Source organism: Panulirus ornatus, chromosome 31 (assembly GCF_036320965.1).
Source record: "Panulirus ornatus isolate Po-2019 chromosome 31, ASM3632096v1, whole genome shotgun sequence".
Taxonomy (NCBI): domain Eukaryota; kingdom Metazoa; phylum Arthropoda; class Malacostraca; order Decapoda; family Palinuridae; genus Panulirus; species Panulirus ornatus.
This window is the reverse complement of record NC_092254.1, coordinates 11,060,001-11,083,149: the sequence shown is the minus strand read 5'-3', so window position 1 is coordinate 11,083,149 and position 23,149 is coordinate 11,060,001. Positions and strand designations below refer to the sequence as shown.

The following is a 23,149-nucleotide window of genomic DNA, read 5'->3' as shown; positions in this document are numbered from 1 at the left end:
CCTTTTTTACATTTTCTATATGTATCCCTCATGTGAGTGTGGGGGGAGGGCTATGAACTTTTTCCTGGCTATAATGAAGATGAGATGAATATATCACCATGAGAAACCTCGAGTACACTGTCCAATCGTCTTTCGTGTTAGCTAAGACGTCAGTTTGATGGTTGTAACATATTTTGTTTCTCTTTCCGGATGTGCGAATATTAATCTTTGTGTCTCCGACGTCCAGGATAGGTAGTTAGGTCGTGAGACAGACGCTGGTGTATGAAATGACGTTGTTAACACTCGTTAAGCCAGTGACGGATTGATAGTTCAAAACTGATGTTTGGCTGCTGGAAGTTTAAATGTGTGATCTGGACTGTTCAGATGTAAAAAGAAATAATAATGACATTCATATGGTAAGATAGAGGTGGATGAAATGGAATGAAATGATTTAAGATATAGTGAATGCAGAGAGCAAATGAAATATATAAGACTGGTGTAATAGCGGAAAATATTCAAATGATGGGGCACACGAATACAGTACAGTACAGTATAGTACAGTACAGTACACTACACTACACTACAGTATAGTATAGTAGAGCATAGTACAGTACGGTACAGTACAGTACAGTAAAGTACAGTACAGTACAGTATAGTATAGTATAGTACAGTACAGTACACTGCAGTACACTACAGTATAGTACAGTACAGTACACTGCAGTACACTACAGTATAGTACAGTACAGTACACTGCAGTACACTACAGTATAGTAGAGTATAGTACAGTACAGTATAGTACAGTACAGTACAGTATAGTACAGTATAGTATAGTACAGTATAGTACAGTACAGTACAGTACAGTATAGTACAGTATAGTATAGTATAGTACAGTACAGTACAAATAGGAAATCAAAATTCATGTTGTCAGTGCACCGACTGACTATTTCCTTAATACTTTCCCCTGGTAACAAGCAAAGATACGCATGCAAATAAAAGGCAACTAAATAAAATGAATAACCAACTCTGTCCTCTGAAACATTCCAAGGTTGAATAATATTTAGTGCCTGTCTTCGTAACTTCATATTTCACCATCACTTCACTGAATAAATTGCCTACTGAGATATTTTGTCATAAATTCAAATTACTAAAGGGACTTCTACGCCCTGGCCACGTCACACACACACACACACACACACACACACACACACACACACACACACACACACACACACACACACACACACACTGCCGTCAGTCTTGAAGTTGATACATTGCCAGTGTGTGTTTTTTTAACCCCCAGGCTTCGCTATCTCTCGAGGCAGAGAGGACTTGCTGTTGCTCACGATGGCACTATCAAACACCCCTGGATATGGAGGGAAAAGGTCGCTGAGAATATGTTGAGGGAGTTGTGTTGGTTCGTGTCTATCTCCCGCTGGAGACAAAAGAAGAGGGGCAAATCTTACAAGTCCTCTACTCTCTTATTCATACACTGGGGATCCTTCCGTTGCTGGCGTTAGATCTATTGTAGTTAGATTCGTCCCTCACTGTCGTATCCCCAGTTCTTGTGGATGGTAGATCTATATCAACTGTCTCCTTATAAGGGCGAAGACGTATGTGTGAGGTTACATACCATCCGTCTGAAATGGTAGAGACAGATGGAGGTGGTAAAGACAGTTTGATCAAGTTGTTCTGTGTCGTCAAATGGGGAAATGTCAGTGGTGGTCTATTACTCATTGTTTATGTCACTAGTGCTCGTGAGTTCCTCATTATCTCATCTTATGAGATAGAAGTACGAGCGATGTGTTTCCTGTGGTCTTCTCTATGTTGCAGAGAAGCTGGCGTCTGGTTCCTCACACACACACACACACACTTCCCATTTGCAGCGAAGAAAATGGGTAAGTCCATTTCTGTCTTCCTTAATTCCTAAGCGTCAAAAAAGGTGGCAGCCTTTCCTCCTCCTCTCTCTCTCTCTCTCTCTCTCTCTCTCTCTCTCTCTCTCTCTCTCTCTCTCTCTCTCTCTCTCTCTCTCTCCCTGCACCAGACGGTAAGGTACGGCACGGCGAGGCTCCTCACATTCACACGTAATAGAGATCATACTTGATTGCTCCTCTCTCTCTCTCTCTCTCTCTCTCTCTCTCTCTCTCTCTCTCTCTCTCTCTCTCTCGCAGCTGCTAGACACTACGTGCTAAAACAGAACATCAACACTACTATCTTGCGTCCGAGTTCAGCGGTAAAGAGGTGTGGTGGACTGGACCGAAACCCGGTGCGGCACAGTGTACGCGTCGTCCTTGCGGAAACGCTGGAATGAAACGATTTCGCGCGTGGCGGTGGAGGTCTGGATAAGTGGAGGGAAGGAGGAAGGGAGGAAGGGAGGGAGGAAAGGTTGGATATCCCTTCCGGTGGCTGGACCTTCCCCCTTCCCCCCTATTCCATGGCACACCACAATAGATATCAGGAGAAATTACGAGAATTCGCCCCTCCTCATTCCCCTCCCTCTCCCCTCTCAACTGCCGCAAGTCAATGTCGTAAAACATCGCCCGCGCGAACTTCCTGCGCAGTGCAGAAACATTAAGGGACTGGGAGACAGGGTTTTGGGGCTGACACTGGCGCAAAATACAATACTCACGAGAAGAAAGAGAAGATCGGACGAAGAATTCCAATATATCATTACCTGATCCTAGCGCTCGTCATTGTGTTTGTGTGTGTGTGTGTGTGTTTGTGTCTATTTCCTCCCTCACCTTCCCCGACCACCGCGGTCATTTGGTACTGCTAGACATTACTAGATCTATATTCTGAAACTTCTTACTTCGCGCACTTTAGAACTTACTGAAATAGCTTGTTGGTGGGGAGGGAAATCTTCTTGCGCACTTGCGAGCCCAGGGAGCGGAGAATTATAATTCATGGGTAAACTCAAGTATCCTTTAATACCTGAAAGATTTTCAACGTACAGTTTGCAGCTCTTTCCAGATTACCGAAACTGTTTCGTAAAGAGAAGGTTCGCACTGATTCTTATTTCATAGTTTGTGTTCTTTTACGCTGCGCCCCTCGCGCTACCCTTCACAAACTGAAACACATTTACGATGCAAATTAATTCGGTTGAAGTTGTGAGGAAGAAGACACATTAGGATAATGCTCCACCCACCCCTTAAAAGACACCCGTTCCAGTTCCCTAAAAAAACGTGTATAAAAAACACAACATAAAAAGAACCAATAGCGTCATAGTCTAAACCCCTACGCCAAAGCCCTGAGTATTATACTAGCGTCTTTGATGATGTGGTTTGAGAGAACTGGTGAATAACAGAACACCCATGGTGTATAAAAATCTTAGTAAGGGAATACCTTTCGTATATCTCAGGTGTATTTACCTTAATTTTACCTTGATATAGGTTTATATAAGGTCTATGATATAAGCTTATATAAAGTCCATAGAAGCTTTAGGATAAAGAGGAAATGATTTGGGTGAGAGGAGAGGTTGTGAGAGTGAGTGACTGAGCTTAGAAAAAAGTGTTGGCAGAAAAGATTATAGAAGAGACTGAGTGTAAAATGGGTAACTGACTCTCTGTACTTTGAACGAAGAGAAATGACTTTGAGTAAAGATTGGTAGTGGTAATGAGTTGTCCCTGGCTTGGTGTATTCAAATACTGGTGCCGTCTAAGCTAATAAATAGAGAAACTCAGACATAGCGCATGGATCAAATCCTTATAAGACTTTGGGATCATGGAGGCTGTGTGTATGGCAAAGGAAGACGCACGGGGAGACTGAGAAACTGCTAGAGAGAGATAGACACATGGGGAAACTAAGCTGTCCCAGGGTTCGAGTGTTTCAGAGGAGAGTACCAAGGGAATGACTGTTAAGTAGTGTACATGTCAGAAGTTTTGTTGGTGTGCATATGTGGAAATCAAAACAGTGTGTGTGTGTGTGTGTGTGTGTGTGTGTGTGTGTGTGTGTGTGTGTGTGTGTGTGTGTGTGTGTGTGTGTGTGTGTGTGTATAAAAGCAAACCTTTATATACATATACCAGGTTCCATAATGCTCAAGAGTAGAACTCCCTCCCCTTGCTGTATACGAATAAGTAGCTACAATCTCCCACACTCACATATAAATAAATCACAACTTAAAGATGTAACTGAATTTGCATAACCTGCTTCCTCATCAAAGTCTTTAAAAGTAAATCGGAAAAGGCGAGTGAGGAAGAAATATACACACGTGTTAGTCTGCAACGTGTGATTTCCATTTTCGGAGTAGGTAAAGTGGGAGACTTGAATCACTAGTGTGATTAAAGTCAGCAGGAGGTGACGTGTAGAAAATAAGATGCAGGTCTCGCACTTGCCAAGTAGCAAATGGGCAGCTTACTGCCAACACTGCAGGTCTCGCGCTGGCCAAGTAGCAAATGGGCTCCTTACTGCCAACACTGCAGGTCTCACGCTGGCCAAGTAGCAAATGGACTGCTTACTGCCAACACTGCAGGTCTCGCACTGGCCAAGTAGCAAGTGGGCTGCTCACTGCCAACACTGCAGGTCTCGCGCTGGCCAAGTAGCAAATGGGCTGCTTACTGCCAACACTGCAGGTCTCGCGCTGGCCAAGTAGCAAATGGGCTGCTTACTGCCAACACTACAATTCTCCCACGTAAAAGAAGTCTGTTTCCTGCCACCATCTTCGGCTTTCCGTTGGCCGAGAAACAGTCTGTCTCCTGACAACACCAGAGGTCTTGCGAGAACCGACAAGCTCTCTAACCTCCTGCCAACACTGCAGGTTTCACCCTGTCCCAAAAGCAAGCTGGATGTCTGCTGCCAACACCGCTGCATCAAGGCCATGACCATCTGTGGAACGTACTCGCTTCCCTCACTCCAGGAGAGAAAAAAAATGATCATATCTTCTCGAGCTCCATTGATCCTAGGGAAGAATAGTAATCCATCCTACATTAGGAAAATATTTTTCTCTCTCTCGGATTAATGCCTCAGGCTGAGGTTGGGGGGGGAGGGGGGGAGCTGAAGGGAATGAATGTGACGCATAAGTAAAGGGTTGCGTCAACTGACGTCGCTCCGAAGTAATCAGTGAAAAGATTCGCTCCATCTTATGCAAATGCCGATAATTCTGAGACGTCTCCAGCGTAAAATATTGAACCTAAAGATGTCTTCTTCTGAGAATATGTTTTTCTCCCCCCAAGGGTTTTTGAGTACTATACGTTTTTTTTTTAAGTTTAAAGTGGTAGAAAAGGGAATTGCTGAATATTTCAAACACCCTTCAGTGGGTCAGTCTCAGAGCGTCTGTGTTGGAGAGAGAGAGAGAGAGAGAGAGAGAGAGAGAGAGAGAGAGAGAGAGAGAGAGAGAGAGGATGAAGCACGAGCGGCCTACTTCATATCCTTATCGCCCCCGTGATTATGTTATTACCAACGGCGTAGAGTGTGACGTGGGTGGGAAATACCTCCATCTTACAGACTAGAGGGTATAATGACATACAGTGCAGTATAGCATAACGAAGTTAGGAGCTGTTTTTAGCTTCTTCTAGCTACCTGTAGAGCAGTCATGTTTGAGGGGGAAGACGACCTCTTCCTCCATCTCCTCCTCCTCCTCCTCCTCGAAACTAGTCGAAGAAAGAAAGGAATGAGGGCAAAATATGATCGACGAACACCATATTCAGAGCAAGATGAACTTGCGACTATCGATCAGGATGGCTTGGGGGATAAGACTACAAGATATCGTCTCACTGATTATGTTGGATCCGTCTTAAAGCAAAGTCTTCAAGACTGTAAAGTGGCCAGAGATCTTCTCTACACTGTGTCTGCTTCTGTGGCGTAAGGACGATGTGTCAGTTATTCTACAGTGGGATGGGGGTCATGTATCCATCCAGCTCCAGGCGAGGAACACCAAACTGTGAAAAGAAAGATAACGAGACTGGATCATTACAGTCACCCCCCCTCTCCCCATCATCGTCGTGTTTTGTGGCATTTCTTATCTCCCTTCCATTTTCTTTTTCCTTTCATGACGACACCTCCAGTCACACACACACACACACACACACAAAGTCTGCGTCGTGGCCAGGCTTTATATAATACATTTCAGGAATCGCGGAATGAGGGAGGAATAGAAATTTCAGTCCTCTTTACCTCACCGGGTGAAAAGAAAAGAAAAGAAAAACTGTCAATAGAAAACAGAGAGAGAGAGAGAGAGAGAGAGAGAGAGAGAGAGAGAGAGAGAGAGAGAGAGAGAGAGAGAGAGAGAATGCGACGATGATAACGAAAACTGCTACCACACCCCCAACCCCACCCCACCCAACCCCCCATCTCGTCTTAAATCAAAGTTGATTTTCGGGGTTTTACATCGAGAGAGAGAGAGAGAGAGAGAGAGAGAGAGAGAGAGAGAGAGAGAGAGAGAGAGAGAGAGAGAGAGGACAAGAAGTGAATACCTAACAAGAGGGTAGTTGTTAAGACCATAGTTAAGCGAAGCGCAGCAGCTTGAGTTTACTCAGAGAGAGAGACAGACCAGCAGTCCTGGGCCCCAGAGAAGGTATATCAGTTGGTTCCAGGGCATCACCGGAACTTCCCTCCAAAGTCAGGACAGCTGGTTCGGGGCATCACTTCAGTACTCCCCCTAAGGCAGGAGTTTAAGCACTACCCTAAGCCAGCTGCTGTCTAACAACCTAATTGACACGGAGGTTGTCATAAGATGGTTCTGGGATTTACCTTCTTAAATCAAGACGGTGTTGTATATATTCCCTTGGGCGCACGGCTACTCTCTACAGCCACCCATCTTTAAAAGCCACGCTCGAGAAATAAGCAGGGAACGGCAAATTCAATCGACGATACGAAAAATGCAACTTTCCAGGTCAAAGTCTCTTCACATCACAGAGAAAAACCTATGAAAACAAAATACTGGAATTGTGAAATACGAAGCTGTGTATAATTCACTTGACATGATGTTATTTCTTCATCAGAAAGACGCGTCTAAGTAACAAACGATGCATCTAAAAGGCAACCAGAAAGACGCCTCTAAGTAACATACGATACATCTAAAAGGCAATCCTTCTCATGGCGGACTTTAGTCGAACTTGGGGTAACAGAAAGGACAATACGTACGTACCGGTACGAACAAGCGAGACCCTTACCTTCCTCCAGTCCTCTACCAGGTGATGGTGTTGAGGCAACAGTTCGCACCACTAGGGATCAAGGGAGGCAACACAAACGCTTACAACATCACCTACCTTTTATGTTATTAGGTGGAAGCTCCCTCAGGTTAGGTTGGTCATATCCGCTTACACTCTTTCCCTCCTTCCTCCATACCCTGTGGAAACGGAGAGGGATATGTTTCAGTGTCTCGGTACAACGCAGGACATCTGGTGTCTGAGAGACACAGACGCAGACACACACACACACAAAGGAAGTTAAGAAATTGAGATCGTTAGCAGAAACTAGGAAAAAAAATGTATTGTAGTAGAAAATGCTGAAGAAATGGGGCCTTACAAGTGAAGAACTCCCATCCCATTTAGTAGAAATAGGTTCTTTACAGAAGAGATAATTACAAACGCACACTTTCAGGCAAGATCTTCTCGTCTTAAGTACTCTCTCTCTCTCTCTCTCTCTCTCTCTCTCTCTCTCTCTCTCTCTCGCGCGCGCGCGCACAAAATATGACATCAAAACAAACATTTGGAGCTCGTTAAAACATGCTACTTGCACAGTATAAAAGAAAGAAACATATATATATATATATATATATATATATATATATATATATATATATATATATATATATATATATATATATATTTGGCGTGTAAAACCACCTCAAACGAGTTGTACCGAACAAATTGTACTGTCCACATTTCAAACCAAAAAACGACGTACGAGCTATGTTTCATAATATGAATACTAGTTTAACGTAAACCACGCTCACTAACCCTCTAACACTCCCCAACCCTCTAACACTCCCTAACCCTCTAACACTCCCCAACCCTCTAACACTCCCTAACCCTCTAACACTCCCCAACCCTCTAACATGTACATAAGGATTTAGCTACAACCATGTTGTCCTAAAAACCCCTAGAACAGATAAGAAAACTATTACTTTATTTGTCCCCTTGTACACAAAGAAACACATACACACACACACACACACACACATACACAAGCCTCCATAGTGTAGTGGTGAGCGATGGCGACCATGAGACCTCCTGGTTTCGAATCCTGGTTACTGCAGTTTCTGCACAGCTGAGCAGATATGATCGATAAGACCTGGCTCAGGCTGGTGAGTGTGTGTGTGAGGTTAAGAGAGAGGGCAACACGGGTTTGTAAAACTTTTCCCGTAACACACAAATAATAATCATAAAAAGTAATCACGGACGATCACCACAACTACAACCATCTCTGGTGGTTGTAGTTGTGAACGGGTGTAAATTATTCATGCTGGAGTTATGTTCATGCTAGTAATACTAGGAAAAAAAAAAAATAAAATAGTTGCGCCACTAGAAATGCCGACATTCGCCACCATGTGTAAATGTCAAACCTCATCTATTCTGCCAGAGAAATGACTGTGCTCATTTCCAAGAGAATTTTTATCCCAGAAATGAGAGTTAATGACCTCTGACTCCTTTCCATTCCAAGGACGGCCTAAGTAGAACAAAAGACAAGAAATCCTAGTTTACTGAACCAGGATAAATGCCTGGAAAGAATCCTAGTTTACTGAACCAGGATAAATGCCTGGAAAGAAATCCTAGTTTACTGGAAAGTTTTAGGCCATGGAGCCTAAGAATCATGGAATAGCAAGCAAATGTAATTACATGTGAAAAAAAATATAAATGAGAGAAGTGTGAATCTTGAGATAGCAATGTTCTCCCTCCAAATAGATCCTTGTTGAGAAAAAGATGAACATTCTTAAACACTTTGGATATATGGACAATGACAGCTTGCTATCACTGTTAATGAGAATTGGTCCCAGAAATTATGTACTCCTTCCCGCCCTCGGGAGGGAGTACATAATCCTTGAAGATTTCTCACTCTGCTTCAACTTCCTGTGATCGTAAAATGAGTTCTGATCGTGGTGACGCCGCGGCTGAAACAAAACTTCCAGTGACCATTCACGTCACTGAACTTCAGGTATAAGTCATTCTAACACGACTGATGGTGATGGTGGAGGAGGAGGAGGAGGAGGAGGTGGAAAGACAAGGACTTATAACTTTGAGAACGACACATTCTGAACTTCAGCTGAACAATTTACATACCAGTAACCACAATGCAACAATCAGCTCTGGAAACAGAATGAACCATCCTTCAGATAGAACACGTCGGTCACAACTCAAGCCTAACAAGAAACGGTGGAAAATAGTTTCCCCACTGACAATGAAAACAACATGAGTAACAGATAAACAAGCGTAAAACATCTCCAGACTTTGACCCCCAGATGGAAGGGCTGATCCAACTGAGTCTTCGTCCTGGAACACAGTAGTGGCTGGAACGCAAGAAAAACATTACCAAGAAATTACCTACTTGCGCAACGGGTCACATTACTACGATTTTCACTGGAAACTGGACGCCTGGAATGTTATATAACAAACAGTATCATTCTTCTTCTTTAATGTTCCCGAAAAGTATACCAAGCCATTTCCAGTCAACACTGGAACATGTCTGGAAAAAACAGGTTGCCGAGACGCAAAAAAAGAAAGTGGGAAACAAAGACGTCGTTAAAATGAATGTTTGAAAAGCCTTTTTTTTTTTTTTATATAATTAGATGTTTGTGTAAAGATGGTATTATAGCTGTGTCATTAACCAAACGAGGGGAGTTAAGCAAAATTTCATGATTACAAGTGTACAAAGGGATGATAATGCTCTCCTGCTCTTGTGGAGATTAGGGGGAAACACGCTTAAACACTGTGGATATAGGGATAATGATAGCTTGCTATTACTGATAACAAGGATTGACACGGGAAAAATGGAGCTTTTTACTTATGCTTGTAAGCATCATATTACGATGCAGTCACTCGGTACCACCTCGGAAACAAAGAGCATAATATTGCGGGCAAATGTCCAGACGAGATCAAATTACCTAACTTAGTAAACACGAGAAGTATTCTGTCATAAGCTTCTGGGTTTACCTTGTGAAACCATATCATATATATATATATATATATATATATATATATATATATATATATATATATATATATATATATATATATATAACGACGAGAAATATCACTGAATCTTCTATTATTGAATACACAAAGAATTATAATCTTAATATTAATGATGGTCTATACAAATTGGATAACTTTATTGATGATAAAATATGAAAACAATTCACCTTCTTGTCCACATTATAAGTTTATGATACGCTCGTTGTCTGTCTTGGACAATTACATGTTTACCAAATAGCGTCCTAGCTACGTCTCTTCGTTGTATATCAACTGACTTTTATATTTCTCTCCTGTATCTCACCTGATGATGTGCTTATGACACGAAAGTGCACTTGGGAACTTATCGTGTTTCATATATATATATATATATATATATATATATATATATATATATATATATATATATATATATATATATATATACTAAAACACTTATAAAACATACACAAACAATAAATACCAAAAGCATAAACGATACCCAAGAGATATGCAAGTGTGGACGATTGAAAGCTGAGGGTATTTTTGTCACCACCTCCCTGTGTTGGCTGTGATCCGAGGCCACACTCCTGCTGTGACTGAGTAAGGTAATAACACTGCGAAAACAGTGCAATACACAAAGGGTCATGTAGTCTGCTGTAATATCGTAAGGGACCAGCCTTATGGTGTTTCGTCGATACTGCTTTTTAAACCTGGGTCTTACCATGTCAGTCTCTGCACTTTTGGTAGACGTAGATCCAGATTCCCTTCCTCCCTCCCTCCCTCTGCTTTAACGGCATCTCTAATAGCTGTCCAAGGCTGCCGTTTTCCCCTTTATTATCAAATCTCCGCCAATGATATTTACACCAGGTTTCCGCTCCTAGGACGGTGTATGTGCTTCCTGCAGCAAAAGAAAGGAAAATAAAAACATATATTGTTCGCTACATAGATCTTCAGTCTCCCCACATCAAAGCTCTCTACCTCATTAATTCCTTATCTTATAAAGACTTTACTTCTATGTTTAGTTCATTTCTTTCCAGTTTCCTCTAGCTATGAACGTACTAACTTTCCGACTATCAAAATTCCCTGCCATCCACGTGCGGAAATCCTCAATGACGGGGATTTAACTGTCCACTACAAGAACTGGGTTGGCGCTATCGGTCTGAGGTTATTGAAGTCATGATCCTCTTTTCCAAACGATTTGCAGTAACTAACCAAGACCCAACACCACTTCCTAGTCGCCACGACCACTCCTGTAACACGTTCGACCTCTTTTGTTTTTATTAGATACCTCTGAATCCACACCTATTAATCCTTTACTCCTGGCTCATGAGGGGTCAGTGATCACAAACTCATGATTGTCTCTCTGAATTAGGCGCTGCAAACTCCGCCAGATAACCCATGTATCGACCAGCCTCAAGATGAGGATAGACAGATGGGTTACCGCTGAGCCACATAGTCTCGTCCAGTTTTCGAACCTGGTTCCGGAGGGCTGAAGTGTGAGTTATGGTCAGCGTTGAGAACCATCATACGACGAAGATTGAAAAATACATTGAGAAGTGGTCTGCCTTAATATATTCTAAAGAGGTTATCCGTCTTTTGTATTATATGACGAACCTGTATCACTAGACTCTTTCACTGGTTGCACCGATGTGAGGTTGTGTCATGGTCAATGGATGGAAAAGAGTACAATAACGTCGAGAGCCTCCTCGTTCCAAAGGAGAACAACATTTCCCTTCTTCTGCCCGGAGCGCAGCCTTGAAGCTGCAGGAGCCTCGTAGAAGGGGGATCCCAACGCTATATTACCAATACTCAAGGAACGAACCAACAGAGTCCTCTGTGATCGTGAAAGGGAACCATTCGTTTGTTGTATAATACATGGAGGCGAACAGTGTTGCAATTTACAGAGGAACCAGTAGACTTCAGTGATATACGGAGCGACCCTTATTGTCTGCTATAATGTATAGGGGAACGCCATTTACTGGCACGAACAGTTTAAGAACACATCCTTTCTGGAACAGACACATACGCACGCCATCCAGCTGTGTTCGGGAAGGATTCTAATCGTGGAGTATAATGTACCCAGCTATAAATATAGGATGCCAACAGTGGCAGTCGTATACATCACCCAGTGAATGAATTTGGCATTGTAATTAATCTATTGGAAGGGCTTCATGCCGAACGCCCGTATTTATGCATATATTTCAGTGGTTTTGAAGCCAAATTAAATTTCAAACGAATTCCCCCCCACCCTACCCCGGCAACGCTTTGAATAAAAGTATAAACATTACGTAAAGCCCAGCATACACAATTTGACATATGAATATACATCCATATCAGTATGTAGAGTTAGTAAAGAAAAAATGCTGAAACACACACACACACACACACACACACACACACACACACACACACACACACACGCAAAAAAAAGAACTATTGTCTCTTTTTTTTGTATGTTTCTGTGCTTTCAGCCTATGGCTGCATTTATACTCAGAAAAAATCTTATCTATTATCACTATTATTCTTATCATCATCGGTAATATACATATCAACAATAAGCAAAAATTGTGATTATGATTATGACGTATACCAAGACTATGATCGAAACCAAAGAATATAATCGGGTCATGCTAATTCTACAAGCTTCAGAATCCTGATACACCACATACCGTGTGACACTGAGACCTTGCGCGCGGTGGAACTATTCCTTTTTTTCTTGAAGAGGGAGGGAGGGAAGGGAGGCAGACTATCGTACCCAAGGGTTGTATTCTTGTGCCTAAGGAGATCAGACAAGATCCTGCTCTATGGGCTATCGCTCCCTATGGCACCAACTATAAAGAAGGTTACTCCGTGATTATTTGAAAAGTATCACACGACTCTGGTGGAATCGAATCCCACTGGAAATCCTCAGACTTCGTCCGTCACTGCACTGGATAGGGAGAGAGCATCTGGAACCCCCATGATCGTAAAGTTTGGCCCACATATGATACTACGTGCACCCAGCTACCTCGCAGTCTACGACTAGCAATGTCGGATCCCAGAGGAGGGAATGGTTGCATGTGTGACAAAGAGAAGCCAAATTTCACCTTTGCCAACCTGTCTCTATCTACACAGATCAGGAATTTAGGATACTGTTGCCCTCCTTCTACTCCACCACCTGGCATATATCCACAACATGTATCTGCCCTCCTTCTCCTCCTGGTATATATCCTCAACATGTATTTAAGATACATCTTCTCTTCCTCCTCCCTCATTCCACCTTCACCAAGACCCCGGGGCTGTAGTTTTATCCGGCGCGCGCCGGCCGACCGGCCTCCTCCCTCCCTCCTTGTCTACGTCTCATCCTGCATGACTTATTGTGAGGAAAGCGCCGTAAATGACTGACTATTTGATATAAACTCCTCACCCGACGGCGAACACTGTGCAGCGGGATCCCGTGCAGGGACGCGGAATATCCCTGACTCCTGCTGAGGCAAAGGGGGCGCTCGCTCGCTATGTGGGAAGAGAGCTCTGGATGCAACTTCAGGACTTCTATTTATTCAAACTTGGCCCACCAGCCTGATGGAGGCTGCAGTGAGTGGAGTTGCAGGGACTGACTTTCTTATTAACAGTTTCTGCCACCAGAGGACCAGGACTAATTACGTCTCCTCCTAAGGGAAGAGGAGACACTTTAGCCTTGAGTTTTCTTTTTCTCTTTCTCTCTTTTTCTTTCTTCCTCTCTCTCTCTCTCTTTCCCAAAACTTTCCGAAGCTGGACGCCTCTCCTTCCTTGCTTCTGAGACCATCTTCCCCAGAATTATGTCGAAGCTTTACTGTCATGCAGGACTTAAGTTGTTTATGTTTTCATTAGAAGAGTGGCATGCCAATTTTACGACCAAAAGGTTAACTATTATTATTTCACTCTAATGAATAGAATGGAACTTAAGTGAATTATCGCCATTTCTTCATTATATCAACTAATGAATGAAGGAGACAGCATTCACTTATTCATGACTCATGACCTCTTTTAGAATGAATAATCAGAACTTTACATATCTGACATCAGCACTTTATGCTCGCTGAAACTATACGTGGGAGAGACTTTCATAACTTTCTATATACACGAAAACTATACTTTTTGGAGTATTTTCAGTACTTTATATATGCAGAGAAACTATACTTCAGGTAGATTTTTCTTGACACATCTAATTTTCCCTAAAATCCACGATCGAATCTCTTTGAAATGCCTCAGTCTTAATACGAATTCTCCTCTTTGGTTCTCCGTGAGAACTGCTGATCACACGTAGTCATCCAAGGGGGATGACCACGAAGGCTTCACACAATGCAAGGACGACCTCTTACCTTCAACCATCCTCTATGATTGTTCCCTCCCGCACTCCCTCATCCCTCATCTTCACCTTCTCACCTCCTCAGCTCTTATCCTCCCTTCTCTCAGTACCTCAGCCCTCACACCCGCCCTTTGCCTCCTTACACTTCATCCTTCTACCCCTCGCTACCTCAGCTCTCATCTTCCTACCCTCATCACCTCAGTCTTTATCCTCTCACCCTGATCTCCCTACCCTCATTCTCCCACCCCTCACTTCCTCAACCCTCATTCTTCCACCCCTTACTTCCTCAGCCCTCATTCTCCCACCCCTCACCTCCTCAACACTCATCCTTCCACCCCTCACCTCCTCAACCCTCATTCTCCCACCCCTCACCTCCTCAACCCTCATTCTTCCACCCCTCACCTCCTCAACCCTCATTCTTCCACCCCTCACCTCCTCAACCCTCATTCTTCCACCCCTCACCTCCTCAACCCTCATTCTTCCACCCCTCACCTCCTCAACCCTCATTCTCCCACCCCTCACCTCCTCAACCCTCATTCTCCCACCCCTCACCTCCTCAACCCTCATTCTTCCACCCCTCATCTCCTCAACCCTCATTCTTCCACCCCTCACCTCCTCAACCCTCATTCTTCCACCCCTCACCTCCTCAACCCTCATTCTCCCACCCCTCACCTCCTCAACCCTCATTCTCCCTACCCTCACCACGTCAGCTCTCGGTCCTTATTCTTCCCCCCATCATCTACCACGTCAGATCTCATCCTTCCACCTCCCTCAACATCTCGCCGCCACTACTCCTATGAATATACATCCCCACGAGGAGCTTGTATCTAACAGACGTCCACGTATGAAACGTACGTGCAAACAGACAGATAGACAGACACAGAGTGGCAGACAGGACTGAGCTACAACACCCTACCCCTATGACGCAAGGAGGAGGAGAACACCACCACATCCAGTTACTAAGCACAGGACCCGACAGGACTCTCTCTCTCTCTCTCTCTCTCTCTCTCTCTCTCTCTCTCTCTCTCTCTCTCTCTCTCTCCGACAGCCACCCAGCCAGCCAGCCAGCAACGACAACAGACACTAATTCAATCGTCAAGGAAGAGGAGGAGGATATACTTCGAGAGAAAGTTCACAATTTAATGATCATTAACGGAAAAAAAAGGTCTTTTTGGACGGTGAAAGTTGGACCTCGTTTGCATCAAGGGAAAATTACAGGCAACAACCACCTCCTCCTCCACCTCCACCACCTCCTCCTCCTCCACCACCTCCTCCACTCGAGGTCTGTCTGAGCACTTGCAACACATCCACTCAGGGTCAAGTCCACAACAGACAAAGACTATGGTGAGGGCCAGATGCTGCTCGAGAGAGAGAGAGAGAGAGAGAGAGAGAGAGAGAGAGAGGTGAGAAGAAAGAAATGGGAAGAGGGGGGGAAGGGAGAGGAGAGGAGAGGAGAGAGAGAGGAAGCAAAAACAGAAAATGGTTTGTTTGAACACTGCCCACATCCACGCGAGCTTGTTCAACAATGCCTACAATCTACCCAAGCTGTTTAAACACTTCCCGTTTCCACCCAGGCCGCTGGAATACAACCTATATCCACCGGAACTGTTTTAAACGCTGCCCACAAAACCCGCAAAAAACCACCACATTTGACCTTAACCTCAGCCAATTCTTTTTTTTTTTATTTTACTGTTTGAAAATCTCTTAAAATCCTTTTCGCTGACGTGATTGAAAAAAAAAGGACGAAATATCCCTCGCTGGGAAAAAATGAAAGAATACATGAACGTCATACTTCATATTAATTCCAACCTCCCAGCGGAGATGTGTGTGTGTGTGTGTGTGTGTGTGTGTGTGTGTGTGTGTGTGTGTGTGTGTGTGTGTGTGTACTTACTTCTTAATCTCAATCTTCCAGCAAACAAGAATTTATTGTTACCTCATTAAAACTGGCCCAGGTATCCTCTCCCAGTCCATTGTTAAACTGTCCTACCCACATTTCACATGAGGTTCCTCCTGCCCATTGTACAATCGTGGCCTCTCTAGCTCTCCCCCTACGTGTACGTACCTGCATCACTTCAGTGCCAACATTCCAATTAGTTTAACTAAACGTGAGAACATAATTTCAGCAGACGGACAAGCCGGGACGTGGAATGGATATATATCCACAATGGTCTTCCATACATTAACACTAATTAGTAATAATCCTATGTAAAAAAAAAGATAAAAAGAATAGAAGAACTATCCTTCAATACGTCTTTCTTCTTGTACTCTTTACCTTCCTGCAGTTGAAGATAGGTCGCAGGGAGCATATATATATATATATATATATATATATATATATATATATATATATATATATATATATATATATATATATATATATATATATTCTGCCGCCGTCATATTTGAAACTTTATGTTCCTCTCTTCAATAAATTCCTGCTGGTGCCTCTCTCTCTCTCTCTGTCTCTCTCTCTCTCTCTCTCTCTCTCTCTCTCTCTCTCTCTCTCTCTCTCTCTCTCTCTGGTGTTCGTATGTGTGCTGTACTCCAGTATTAGCCCTCGCAGCCCGACGGTAGTACACCAATCCTTGATAATACGACTGTACGACCCTTGGATACAATGAACCTGCAAATGGATCATTCCTCCAGGTCAAAGGTTACATTCTCATACGCGAAGGTTCGCATCGTCAGTGCCCCTAGGATTGTAACACCGTGACGCGAATTCTCAGGGAAATCTCCAGTAACGGTGAGCGTTACTGCAGGCGGTTATGTAACACGAGCGTAATTGATGTTTCTATTCTCTTGAGAATTTCGATCTTCTTCCTTACGTCTTCACTTCGCAGCGTCTTCGCCGTGAAAGAAAACGTGACTGTAGTGGATCCAGGCCTCGAATAAAAGTTAAAAGTACGTCCCTTGTGAATAAAGCGACCAAAAAGATAGGAACGCCACTGCGAGGGAGACCAGAGGCGCTTACATAATGCTAACTGGCAAGTCTACAAAGGATGACATTGTGAAGAGCAGAGCAGGAGTGAGCAGGAATGGTTGTACATCCCAGCATATTCACGGAGCCTGACAAGGAAGCTCTCACCAAGGCAACATCTGTCAGATCATACGTTGTGACTTGAGGCTGCCAGACACCTGGTGTGAGTGATGGTGACCAGAGACAGGCATGGTCCAGCAGGGAGTTTGATTATACGGTCCACCACCAACGTTTCGGTCCTTGATTGTGTGGAAACGTTTTCATCAGCGACGCCTACAGACATGCGCGCTCAAGAGGAACACAGTTACTCATAAATCAAAATGAGAAAGAAATATATATATATATATATATATATATATATATATATATATATATATATATATATATATATATATATATTCATCTATTTATCCTCCCCTCTCGTTTTTTTTTTAATTTTCCAAAAGAAGGAACAGAGAACTAGGCCAGGTGAGGATATTCCCTCAGAGGCCCAGTCCTCTGTTCTTAACGCTACCTTGCTAACGCGGGAAATGGCGAATAATTTGAAAGAAAGATATATATATATATATATATATATATATATATATATATATATATATATATATATATATATATAAAGATTTCTTCTTACCTTCCTCATGTTAGGTCAATGGCCTTTCAGGTAATGGGTTTCGTAAATCTTCTGTACTCTGGAATAGTTCGTCTTCCTCCAGCCATTCCACCCTGACCTTCTCCACTTCTCTGATGCTACATCATACAATCCTGTCTCTCCACAAGTGACATCAAACAGTCTTCCCTCTCCCAAGTCTGACTTTACTGTAGTCTTACATGCACTGACGAAGGGTTCCAAAGGCTCGTATAAGATTCACCTGCGATTCATATTACTGCCTCTACAGTATCTTCCTTAAACCCTATTCCTCAGGACACGATCAATAATGCTTGAGAATGTGATGTTTTGATCTGCATCCTAATAACGGGCTGTTTCCCTTTCTCAAAGCTTCATCGCAAACGCTAAATTCATCATATCCCTTCGACACATGAATCTGGATTGACTTAAGTTTTCAATCTTCTACTCAAGATTCTTTCAAAGATTTTACTAACGTAGCAACAGGGATATTCTTCTGGTGTTCTTACATATTGATATATCGAGTCTTTAGCTATTGGGAACAAAAGATTATTTGAGCTTGTTCCTCAAGATTTCTCCCTGTCTCCCACACTTTAATGAAGACGTATATGATCATCAACACCAGGGTGTCTCTCTCCTCCCTAGAACAGTTCCAATGGTGATTCGTCCATCCATCCCTCCCCCCTGGAGTCTTCCATTCCATTTTCTTTATTGTCATTGCAAACTCTTTTGTTTCGTTTCCGGCAGTTGGCTCATCCAATAGTCTTCACCTCTGTTGTTTCTCTCTCCCTCCCCCCCCGACCTTAATCCATGGCCACGTTCAAGACTTGAGTAAAATTAATCTTTACACCCGACGTGTCACTTCGTCCAGATCAGCCGATGGCTGGCTGACTCTCTCTCTCTCTCTCTCTCTCTCTCTCTCTCTCTCTCTCTCTCTCTCTCTCTCTCTCTCTCTCTCTCTCGCTTCAACTCTTAACTGTCGCGCAATTAATTTTCTTTCTCCACCCTCCCCTAACCCCTTCCCATCACTTTCCCGCCAAGCTGGGAGACTCACTTCCTGCCTCGAAAAACTATTTCTAAACTGCGGCCAAGATTTTCTCAAGGGAAACACCTCTCTCTCTCTCTCTCTCTCTCTCTCTCTCTCTCTCTCTCTCTCTCTCTCTCTCTCTCTCTCTCTCTCTCTCTTTCATTCGTCTTAATCCCAGTTTAATGATCTTCCGCTAGCTTCATGCTCAACGTCTGTACTAGTTTTTAAGGTCTTGTGTTCACCTCGGACGGTGAACTGCATTCCAGTCAGTACACAACCTAACGCGTTCTGTCTCCACTCTCACTTCTGCTAAAGCAAAATAAACATATCAAAGTAGTCCTCTCTTTATATGGCACTGTCCTCCAGCATTTGCCCCGACACATCTTGTTGTTTCGAGACCTTCCACGTTTCCTTCTTGAAATTACTTTTCTTTATGACTGGAACAGTCAACATTCCAGATCTGAAATTTGAATGATTAACTGTTGGAGTTCATCTGCAGTAGGGCTCAATTTTCTCTCCCCTGACACATACCAGAACAACGGCATTAAAAACTTGCTTGTATATCTATTTTCCTCTACTTGCTGGCCATACTTATGTCTTAAAAAATTACGAGTCTACCTACTTTCCATTACAAGCCATTTACACTCTGTCTAAAGAGTTATTAGTTTATCTGTGTTTCCTTACAAGCAATATCCAAACAATGTTCGTAAATATAATAGCGTATCCAGTACAAGCTATCCACACTACGTGTGCATTCGTGAGGCAATCTGTGTCTATTGAAAGAGTTCAACACTCAAAAGCCGTTCCTTATGCAGACATTTTGTCGCTCACTAATACTCTTCACCTTTACGGAAGTCAACACAAAAAATTTTCGCATCCTTAAATATCAACTCCATCGTGTTCAACCCAGGTGTTTAATGATCTTCACATTTCTGTTTATTTACTCCATACGTGTTTCCATCAGCTTATCATCCACTCTCACCATTCCTCATCGCCTCTCCCTCCGTGCGGTGCAAAAGATAAGCGTTATGTGAGGCAAAGTTTCTTCCACCTAAAGATTTACATCCTTCCGCTTGTTAATTTATTCTTTACTCTGTCGCTTAAGTTGAAGACTTAGATCAAAGTCTCCACCATACTGTGTATCTTCCGTACTTCCTTTCCAAGTTCAGTGGTGACTGTCGCACATCAAGTTTTCCAAACTCGCTTGAATACACAGATTTCTTCTATTCTCGTCGTCACTACTTCATCACCACAACATCCCCCCATTGCCACAGCTTCCTAATCACCACAACTTCCTCATCATCACAACTTCCTCTTCCCAGTTCCTAAATGTCAAATTTTATCGTGCAAGTTTCATTCGTATTTTGTGAGGGTTGTCCATATGAGTTCGTGTCCGTACACTTGACAGATCCGTAGTGGTAATCTAAGAAATAGCTTGGGTTTCCTTCTTAGTGCAATCATACAGGACGTTCGGCTTTGTAAAATCCTGTCGATATTATGATTTCCTTAGTCCCCGATCACATTATTCCATATAGTCGAGGGAACCTGATGGGTTTAATCAGAGCTCTCTCATCTACCATCAGAAACATTTGATATGGCCTCCCCGGGGATTAGAATACATTAGTAAATAGATGCATAAATGAAGATTAATTATTGATTCCCGTAGTGTGGCAGTTATCATTACTGACCGTGACGCATTCACGAGCCGCCCAGGGTCGAGCGCATAGGTTCGAATCCTGGTTACGACAGTCGGTCCACAGTCAACCCAGCTGTTCATCCAACCCTAGCGGGTTGGTCGATACAATGGGTACCTGGCTCAGGCTAGGGTGTAGCTTTAACAGATTGCCTTGATTAGGGCCTCAGCTGCCTGAACCATCTCACCTAACATTTAAAAGAAAAAAGATAGAAAAAAATAATGTACAGTTCAAATTAATTCTATGATTTTTACTGATACACCATATCCTTCGATTCTATCTTCTTTTTTTTTCAAACAAGATACAAAAAATTAATGTACACTTCAAATTAATTCTATGATTTTTACTGCTACACCATATCCTTCGATTCTATTTTTTTTTTTTCAAACAAGATACAAAAAATTAATGTACACTTCGAATTAATTCTATGATTTCTACTGACACACAATATTATTCGATTATCTTTTTTTTTTCAAACAAATCTTGACTACGTCATATGAATAATCCAAATACTTATAAGAGGTGGGTTAACAGAATGCTATCCCACCCACTCGCAACTTGACCCTTAAAGGTCAGGTCAGAGGTCACGCCAACATACCTAATGACGACAACTTCATATTGTCGCTGTGCTACACAGCAGCATCGTCGTGCTAAAGCGTCGTGTACACACACACAGACACACACACCTTCACTAATGTTGTCGTGTAGCACCGCTCTCAAGTGAAGGGGGTCGTGCCGCCGTGCTAAAGGGTTTAACCCAGCGTGATGGGGTAAATCCTGTAAAGCTTTAAGCTAAGCGCAGTGACCTGACAAACTTAATCTCCTCCTTTACTTAGCGAAAGGTTTTATATTAGCGCGCACAGCCACTCGTCACCCTCTGTGTACGAGGTGCAGTTCGCCCAGTAGATGGGCGCATATTTCAGCACATGCCATGAACTAAGTACATCACTTTCCTTTTAATAACCTTAAATGATATCGTATTAGAGTTGTACCATACATTCAAAATTGCGCATATCCAAATACACAGACAAAAATAGGCAATAAGACAACTTGTGTACGAATATATATATATATATATATATATATATATATATATATATATATATATATATATATATATATATATATATATATATATATACCTTGATGGCTTAAACCATTAGCTTAACCCAAAGAACCATCATTGTTTTTGGTTAACATAATTACCCGACTCTCTCTCTCTCTCTCTCTCTCTCTCTCTCTCTCTCTCTCTCTCTCTCTCTCCCTAGCACAAGTGAGAAAGATCAGAAGAACTCGGTAGTGGGCGAATGTTTTTTGGAGCGAGGATGAAGAAGGCTGATAAAACCTTAGACAACTGAGAAAGAAGATGATACCACAAATACCAACTTGGTATATTCCAAAACCGCACCCCAACAACCACCGCCACCTCGAGTGAATGGGAGGGTCTTGTGTCACCATCTTCACTATCACTTACCAACACGTTCACTATGGAGGGAGGTCTACTACCAAAGTCACCTTCACTTCACATTCGGTATATACATCTTCACTCACTTCAGTAGAGATGCATCTTTTTTTTTTCTTTTTTACGCATCTCCTCCGACGCCCCTTGGCCCTTTACAAGTATGGTGAAAAGTGCGCTCACTTTAATACAGCCTTTGACACTAGCCATACAGTTCAGATTATGTATATATATATATATATATAGATATATATATATATATATATATATATATATATATATATATATATATATATATATATATATATATAAGGGCTTTGATAAAACGATCATTTAAAGCCTATATAGAATTAAGTCAGTAACATACACTGTTCCTCTACATCATTATAGCTAACAGTATTTTGAGCGAGTATCATTTTGCTATTGAAAGTCAGCAGTATAATATGTATGTACATTTTTGACTGCCAGAAGACCTTGACTGACCTACGGAAGATGGCGTTTACTTTAAAGATACACATATGTGTTGAGCATTTTATGACGAAATGCTTTGATCATCTTTTCAGTAATAGCTTCCTTTCCTTGCGTCACCTTATTAACTTTTTTTTCCTTCTTAACTCCTAATAACTTCACTTGGCGATTGATCTGGTGCTAGAAATGAGCAATTTGTGAGGCTGGAAAGAATTCCACATCCAATAAGCGCCCTAACCCCATCTTACGATCTTAATTTGCACCCTCAGAAAACGAGGAGAGTTTTGAAGATGAAAGAAAAAAATGTATGATGCCAAACATAACGAGTTTCTTATGAATAAGGAAAATGACTTACCCAATTCCAGTTTAATGTTACTCATATTAGTCTCGACTCCACTGTGGTGGTAACTGTTTGGTTACTTGGACTTTTAGAGCTATCAAGAGCTAGGATCATCAATTGAAGCCTTCAACTTCAAGCTGTATTCATGAA

General features: G+C 42.4%; 1 protein-coding gene across 7 annotated transcripts in view; it reads right to left on the bottom strand.

Moving 5' to 3' along the window:
- The window catches only part of LOC139758810 (putative neural-cadherin 2), an 831,293-nt gene that overhangs the window by 573,137 nt on the left and 235,007 nt on the right, over positions 1-23,149 (bottom strand). For all 7 annotated transcript variants that reach the window (XM_071680628.1, XM_071680630.1, XM_071680627.1 and 4 more), the window contains one exon: positions 7,179-7,258. The gene's annotated coding sequence lies outside the window, so the exon portion shown is untranslated. The remainder of the gene's footprint in view (positions 1-7,178; positions 7,259-23,149) is intronic.